Source organism: Ixodes scapularis, unplaced genomic scaffold, assembly GCF_016920785.2.
Source record: "Ixodes scapularis isolate PalLabHiFi unplaced genomic scaffold, ASM1692078v2 PGA_scaffold0__279_contigs__length_252992795, whole genome shotgun sequence".
Lineage (NCBI taxonomy): Eukaryota > Metazoa > Arthropoda > Arachnida > Ixodida > Ixodidae > Ixodes > Ixodes scapularis.
Window position 1 is genome coordinate 204473832 of NW_024609835.1, and position 8876 is coordinate 204482707.

Sequence of the window (8876 nt, forward strand, 5' to 3'; positions counted from 1 at the left end):
TCCGAGATACAGACACTTACGGAAATACATTTGTTCCCGAACTGTGCTAGGTGGAGAGGGTGCAGTTCGTGGCAAATACGAAAGGTAATTCATGTTCGCGCTCCTTTCTTGTGCCATTTTATGTTGTCTTATTTACCTCGAACTCTCTATTAATCATTGATGCCGCTAAAGAAAACATGTCACCCCCATTGAACCACCGAGTTACAGAATGGTAAAGACTGCGAGCCATGCTTGACAAAAGGCGTCTGCCCGAAATGAACCCTGTTTTGCTATCAGGGCGCATCTGAAATTGCTTTATTATAATAAGCCTTTGAGTCTCCCGTAGCGCGGGGAGATTGGACAACAGGACCATACTTTTTCTTCAGTCAAATCCTTTACAGCGTTCTCTCTGCTAAATTGGAAAGAGTGGAGGGCTTTGTGAGAGGAGCTGATCTTGCGGTTCTTGCCCGTAAATGTTTTTTTAACACAGTTTTTTTTTTTTTTAATGTCGGTGACTGAGAAATTAATTTTGATATAGGGCGGGTTCATATTATAAATTACGAAGCAACTTGCACCAAACAGATGTTTTCATCTTTCGAATTTACCTTAAAAAAGTCAACAAATGTAACAAGATACCTAAGTCTGGCGAAGTATCGCGATTCAAGCGATATATTTTAAATGTAATTTACTACTGAGATACCAATACATTTTTGAAATGTATCTCGATACAGAGATACAGATACTCAAAAATATCGCTATGATAATAATGCGATACATTCTTATTGCGATACTGCCCAGCCCTAATCTGAATGACCCTTGTACCGGTGTACGGGCGTGTTATCAGTACCGGTAGGGGCACAATCAGGCGTGCTGCGGTGGCAGAATGCGTTATCCAGAGTACAAACGCCAGAGGACCGTTGTGGCTTACTTGCTTGCAGTTTCGTAACCATCCCCATAATGAAATTAGTAATTCCATATCCCTTCAGTGCACCGCAGTCGGCGTTACCCAGAGACGATCTAAGCAGCCGGCATGCTCTCCCTTCCCGCGACGGCCAATTTTCTTCAATAATCGGAAGTCATAGTCCAATCTTAAAGCACGCTGCGCGTGTTTTCCGGTTTCAGAGATGTCCAGTTTTTCGAGATACAAGTCAGTCTACCTGTTGAATCAAGTCGGGGAAATTGTGTACGGAGTCTTATCAAAGAAAACAATAATTGAGGTTAGTGGTCAGGCTGTCCAGTTTTATCAATCGCTAGAATGATTCAACACCTGTTTGTAGCTCAGGGAGTAGCCGCGTTTGGGATTACCCTAGACGTTCACTGACGAACATTGTTGAGATCTGAGTTGATAGATTGCCCATTGCAGTTGCCGAGCTTTTCTTTGACAAAAATTGGATGTTTAGTGTTTATACAGCGTTAGGTTGGTCTGCCAGGATGGGGCACCACTGGTTAACACTGTAGCTGAGCGATTTCGTCAGTGCAGTAGGATTGCTAACCTGGGGTGTTTAACGTGCTCACGCAGTAGTGATACAGGATCGCACGCCGGTACGATGCTCATCCAGATCGAATTTTTTGATAAAGCGCGGTGGAAATACACCTCTTTGGGTGGTGTGAGAACCGCTTGCCCAAAACGTTGAAAATGCATTTCACTGCTGCGCAATTAAATGTAGGGCTGCTGAATCAAGAAAGCGAACCCGTATGGGTATTTCATATTTTTTTGATGTCACAAATGAGGCACGAAAAATTTCGAGGGAATATTTTCATTGCTAGTTAATAAATATACCTGAAAGTATGTCTACCATTTTCCAATATTTATTGACACGAGGGGAAATGAAATCGCAGAAATTAGGCCCGTGGTCAATCGGATACTTTTGAATGTAAATGCTGCTATCTATTACAATGTTACCCGAGTAAAGGGCAGTAAACGTGGGGTACTACCTCGAAGAGCTACAACAAATTTGGAGCGCTCACAGTTGCATACGATTCTTCTCTTTTTGCGTTCACACAAAGTTGATTAATCTTTCCCGACTTCCATACCTCATTAAAAACATGTGAAGCCCACCAGGTTTCCGTGAGAAGTCGCGATAAGGAGTTAACAATTTTTTGAAGTGAACTATTATAATATCTTGAAAGGTTTGTAAGGCCCGACGATACCCTTTCCGGGGAAGACCTAAAGACTTGTGAGGGCCTGTCGCGATTTCTCAGATGGCAGAGGATGTGACCCTTGAGGATCGAAATCTGCGCGTCGGGGAATGTGCGGGTCGGACCAATTTGGTCGGACACGCCGAACTGTCTTTAAAGGTCGACCTCTCGTCTCACCCGTCGGGGGGGGGGGGGGGGGGGGGGATCTCCTGCAGCAACTGCAAAAGTAGTGTGCAGCTGCGAAGGTCACTACAAAAGTTTTCAGACACTCGTCGGACACCCAAGATATTTTGTTCCGACTGTTGCATCTTTTTCAAGTATTCTTTTTGACATTGTACAGAACGGCCTATCCTTCTAAATCAAGTCTGAAAGCATTGGCTCCGCTGGGTATCTTGCACTTTATTAAAGTGTTTTTGGTACTACGGGACAGCATATTCAATAGTAAGAAATTACTGACCGGGAAAATTTGTTTTATTTCATCTACAAAATTAAGAAGTTGCGTAACGCGAGGTCTCGATTGTAGAGCGGATGAGTAATCAGATCCCCGAGTGTCTTCGAGGAAGTTAGGTGTCATGTTGGCACAGCGGGCTGTTTCATAGCCATGGTGGAGATGGATTCCCCCTAACTAAGACCTGTCGCCTTTACGATATTTTAGAAAATTTCTGATAGGCAAAGTTTGCGTACCTTTGTGCAGTGACTGTGTTTAGTTTTCGATAGAATCCATGACGATGAGTGCACTGATGAAGAAGGTTTCGACCAGCATATATGTGACGCTTGTTAAACTCTTGGTCTTAAGTGACGGGGTCTTTGCTGGAAAGACTCAAATAAATTACCTGGCGCTTCAATTCCAGAGTCTACTGTAGGTCCAACTTTAGTCGTGTATTACCTTGTCGAATACACTCCTAGTGCCACATCTTAGGTATAAGTGCAGCATCTTTTGGCACCATTTAACCTGTGCTTGTTTTTTAGTATTCGTCGAACTGTGTGACACCCAGCGAGGTCAAAGTTTTCTCAGACGAGATTTTATGTACAGAATCGTGGACAGACTTCGCAAACCAATCTGCAGGACTCTCTTGGTATTTTTGTAACTAAAGAGAGGTCCCTTTCTGAGGACTCGACCCACAGCAGCGAGGTTTTTTTCGGTCACGGCCGTCAATGATCTGCCTTTACGCTCGCCGTCTTTAAGAAAGGTGCGCCCAGACTTGAATTTACCGAACCAATAAAATAGTTGTTGCCTTTGACTGTGAAATGCGACCCAAAACATGTGAGAATTGTTCCAGTTTTCGAGGCCTATTTGAACTACTTTTGACATCGCAAAGCATCATCGCTTTAAAATCCCGTTTCTCGACGCCCATGATCAAAGCCGAATGAAGGGACGAGACACAATCTGTCAAATTTTGTTGCTGACATTAGGCGGCGTTTGGTAGCCTATGAAAAACTAGTTTTAGAAGGAGAAAATAGGTTTTGTGTCCCTAGGCTTACTTTACGCCTTCACCCTCTTGATTACAAGACTTCGAAGCTTTTTAAGTTAACCGTACGTGAGGAGGCCTCTCAGCGCCCTATTTCACACGATTCTTAGTGCGTTCGGTCTCAAAAGCTCGTTCATCAAGCGGAAAGGACGATGGAGACATCAACGCGACAGAACCAGGAACGCACTGGTGCTAGGCATTTTGGACACGGATTTCTAAACCTGCCCACGATACTTTATGTTCTTTTTTTTTTTTCATGTCGTCCTTCAGTTTTAAAACTTAGACTATCGTAGGAATTTGCTGACCGGTATATTGAGTAGATTGAAAGGCAGTTAGGGCGACAAACTAACCACGTTTTGGTCTGATTGCCTTAGTGTACCGTTGCTTGCAGCACCATTTAAGTACAAGATGGCTGTTACCCCTTTTTCAAGTTTCTACATGCATGAAAAGCTTCCTGTCTAAAATAGACGTTCAACGGCATTTTGAACAGCTGCATTTTGTTGACGGTTCACACGTATTTAGAGCCATGTTTCTTTTCACTAACCTGCCTTTCTGGTTTGAAAATTTAATGCGATAGAGAACTAAACTTAGAAGGTTTAAAGGGTAGAAGTATAAGTGATTTCAGTGTTCAAGGTGCTTGAATTGATAAAATGGTTAGAAAGACTAGGGGGCCTGAAGAGCGATGGGTGTGTGAAGGATGGAAGCGGTTAATGACATATCTATATTTGAGTTATTTAGTATAAGGCGCTTGCTTGACTTTAGCCCCACGGGCGTTTTTTAATGCTAAACTTTTTGCTTAATTAACGAAGGTGCGACACACTTTGTACCACCAAGAAGTATTCGCATGGGGGGTCCACAAGCGAGCAAAAGAAATGCCTTGTTCACAAAATAGCAATTACGTTAAAAGGAGTGCATTAACCAGAGGAACAATTAATACTAAAAGCGACAAGCCTGATTAAGTGGTGAGCAAGGATTGCGACCACTTAAGACCAAACCAAAGATGTGAATTGCTTTAAACACTTGGTGGAGCTTGTTTTTCATATGCCATTTTTGGTTCTTATAACTAGGGTTCTGCGTTTCTCGGATAAGGTCGATAAAATTTGAGAAACATTCACCTGTAAAAATAGTTCGAATTCGGATTTTTACGAAAAACACCAAATTCAGAAACTAAGTTACAAAAAAAAAAAAAAAAAAAACTTCTTTTGGGATTGAAAGACGATTTCTTAACTATTCATGCGCAAACAGAGCATGAAGGAAGGATTAGAGCGAGAGAAAAAAATAGCATATAACCACCTGACTAGCAACTGTTCAATAATATAATCCTTTTTAACTATACCGAGTTTCACTTCCTTTTTTTATCGATATCAATATTACGTTCAATTTAATGGAAGAACGTTTTCCCCTTTTTTTACTCTTATAACCAAGCATCTGCCTCATCGCTCCTAGACAGGCCAGATGGGCGCGGCCTCTCTAAGATAGACAACTTCCTTGTGGTGAAGTGCGATGGAAGGCGCAGTCAGACAATTGTTCCCTTTTGCGTCAGTAGCAAGGGCCTCTAGGATTTCTCAAGCGAACTTGGTTCTGTTTCTTGCCAGGATGTCTAGGCTAGGAAACACTGGCACACACTGACACACACGACGATGGGCTGGCACTGTATATAGCAAAGAACCAACTAGCTCAGTTTCGAGCCGACACTTTCTTCGTCCACTTTTATTGTTTCTAAGTTCGTTCGTTTAACTTTGTCCTTTCGAGAGGTTAAAAAATATGTACTCTGAACCCTTATCAGAAAAGGCAAGCATCCTCCTTACGACAATGGCCGAACCAATATCGAAGGTTGTATCTGTAGTTACACTGTCGTTTAGTGCTGCTCTCATACATGACCCTATTGAGCACCCTGAAATGCTAAACACCCCTAAAAACTCAGAATTCCGCGTGCCATAAACAAATGCCCCAGAAACTTCGAATTTCTTAAAAAAGTAGTATCTAAAAAACACTCTACAATTTTCCTGAAATATAAATTCCAAAAACGCAGAATTCTACCTCTAAGAAGTTTGGTTTGCGAAGTGTCATATTAAGTATATCCAAATTTGACTTTTTAGTTCCAATGCAAACAGCATTTTTAAATACTTAAAATGTTTTCCTTAAGTTATTGCACCGTCGTCCGGGGTAAAACTACCAGATGTGATATCAAAAATGCCACTACTTTAGTACAAATTTTTATAGCTTTATACAGTGTGCACTATATTCTTTACACAGCAAAATAGGTTCACTTGTTTCTGAATGATCGAAAATACAATATATAAAAGTATGTTACGTTTCAACGAACTAGCTGCCTTAAAAAAATAGAATTAATTTTGTTTGACACAATACAGTGGATATTAAGGGTAACTAATGAGGAGAGAGAATTATGGACCCATATTGCAATGCGTTTTTACTGACATTCTGAAAAAAAGCTTTAAAGAAAAAAAAAAGAACACAAATCACTAACATAATTTTTATGAACAATTGCGCTGCCTTTGATTTGGACAGAAATTAACGTGTTACGTGACTCGTGTATTATTTCTTTTTGCGAGTGTTTCCTCGTTACACTGTTTTATTGGTTTGTGAATCGCTGATGATTTATTAGAGTTTGTTTATCAATGACGTCGAGAATGCTAGTAGGTTCATATTTCCTGTTTCTCACGTACTTTTCGTTGAATCGAAACAAAACATTCATAGGAGTAAAAGTACTCCCCTAAATTAGAGCGCAACCATTGCTATACATAGCATTCCGGACATACCCGGCCGCCATGACACGGGACGAAGATTTTTTCCTGCTCGGTTGTTGTTTGAATGGTTTCAAAGGGCAGTATATCCGCGAAGTTTTGTGTGTTGCGTAGTTCAATCGTTATATTGGGGTGTTCTCTGCGTCCAGTGGCTGCGAAGATGCTGTAGTGTTCCGCAATTGAGGGCAGACCTTTGAGTTGGCGCATTCCTGCAGAATAAATGACGTAGTGGGCCTTGGCGGTCAAGCATGGACAGTCGGTGCCACCCGCGGATCGATTTCACGCAAGCATCAGAAATCATGTCATTACTTTTAAATCAAGAATGCAGGCATCCAACTCTAGCAAAACTGAAAAACCAACGAGTTTAAATTTTTTGCAGGAATGATTAATATTCGCCGCTTTGAGAAATAGGGGCGTTAAAATAAAGAGATATTAATTTTTTACACTGAAGTGTGGCGCCCTATGTGCCACACCATAAAAAATGCCGACTACATTTTTAGGTCCTAAATTTCTATAACACAGATTAGCTTGGAGTTCCATACAATATGTAATATTATAAATATTATTTATTAGGGCTATTAATGTTTATCATTCTGAAAATAAATTGCTTTCGCTCACTTGCCTAATTTTTTGGTTGCTTGTGCGTTTGTGGGCAGATAATTTGTGTGACAACCTCAAACAAACACATTCCAGGAACCTAAGAACTAACTAAAATGAGTATATTTTCGGAGTTTATTTATTACGTGCCAGGTGGACTTAGAATTGGATTCTTTTGACGCGGAACTAAAGCTGGCGATCCGTAAGCCGACACTTTGCCTAAAATCACTATAACGAATCGCCATGCAAGACGACATGTGTCTGCATGGTACGTCCCAGGAGTTTCATGTGATCGGCGGCAAGTGGGACTCGAAACGTTTTCCTTACCTTATTGACAGGGTTCTAGAGTTTAAAATAGAATTTCCACATTAGCATCTGAAACGTCTCCACGTGATTATTGTTAACGGGATTGCTCTATTAGGCTGACATTGTCCCCATCACCATATCTTCACTCGTCGTCCATAAACACCGCTTGCTTCTTACCGGGCACGAGCGGTGCAATTGTTCACACTGTCGGCTTCGTTACAATGACCATATATTCATTCATTGTCAAAAACGCATCGCTTACTATCTGCCGAGCACGAGCACGAGCGCCACAATCTCTCATAAACTCCTTGAACCACGTCCGAGAAGCATATCGTAATCTCCTTGTGGCCAACTTGAACACTCGCGGTTACGACGGGCAGTCGAGGAAGCGACGTTTGCTGATGCACGGACTCGCTCTTCCATTGAAAAAAAATAATTACAAACGCCTCAATTGATGCGGGTTTACCTTCGTTAAGTTCTTCCGTGTAAATGGTCGGGTTTCCGATTTGCTGTCAGATAGGGTCACTTAATATTCTTCACCGATGCCAACTAAAACAAGCAAATGGGCTTATTCTTGGCCTCTAGAATTTATGTACACTCATCAATCCATCGAGTGTCATACTTAAGACGTAGCCTTTTCATATTGCTGCCAGAAAAATCTTCAAAAACGCGCTGCTTATTCTTGCTCACTAAGACATCCACAAAATGCGGACCAACAGGAAGTGCCGTAGGCTCCAGGAAGTTCAGCCATTGCCGGGCTATGTTTACATATGAATACCGTGTATACTGTGGTAATGACACGTTGTGAAATACCTTTCATATTTATGTAGAGAATGCTACAGTTCCAAGTCGATTGCACTACTCTCGCATTAGATTTTTGCAATGTATACCAAAATGCGATGAAGAATGTTAGCTGTTGTTGATTGCTCCAATTTGGCACATTCAGTTATATATTTTCAACTTTCGTAAAGTACAATTATATTATTTGTGTGAATTCGGAACTTTATTGTCCCAAATCTTAATATTAAACGCAAAATACAGCCGAGACATTGCATTTTTTTAGAAGGGCGTTGACTAATCGGCAGTGAAGAGGCTTCAAACATTGAATTTATAAGAAGGGAGTGCGTATTAGGAAAATGGCAAATGTTGCTCTATTTCTATGTAATATAAGACTTGTGTTTGCCATTGTTTTGGCAAACGTCAATAAAAGTACGTCAATGAACAGTTGCGGAGCTCGGGCTCTGCGGGCGAACCATAACTTTTTGTCACAAACCAGGGATCAGTGGCGCGGACCTTCAGTTCGATGTGAGCGCCTCGCGTGGCTGGTGATGCACTGATGGCGACGTTGGATCTGACTAGTTCCAGCAGCTTCGAGCCTAATGCTGATGATGTTTATGGTCCGCATGCGCGCTTTTCAGGCTCTGTGTACGTCTGAATATTCGCCTCGAGATCGAGCCGTGTCGCCACCATGCGGCCGAAATGGGAAACTTGCGAAAGCGGAGATACCGCCGTGCGTCGTCTGCTACGGGTGCATGTTCAGAAGTGTGGACATCGACGACACAAGCCCGTTTCCGGCTGAGCTTGACCCTCCTTATTAAATGTTTGATGTTTTAATTGTCGC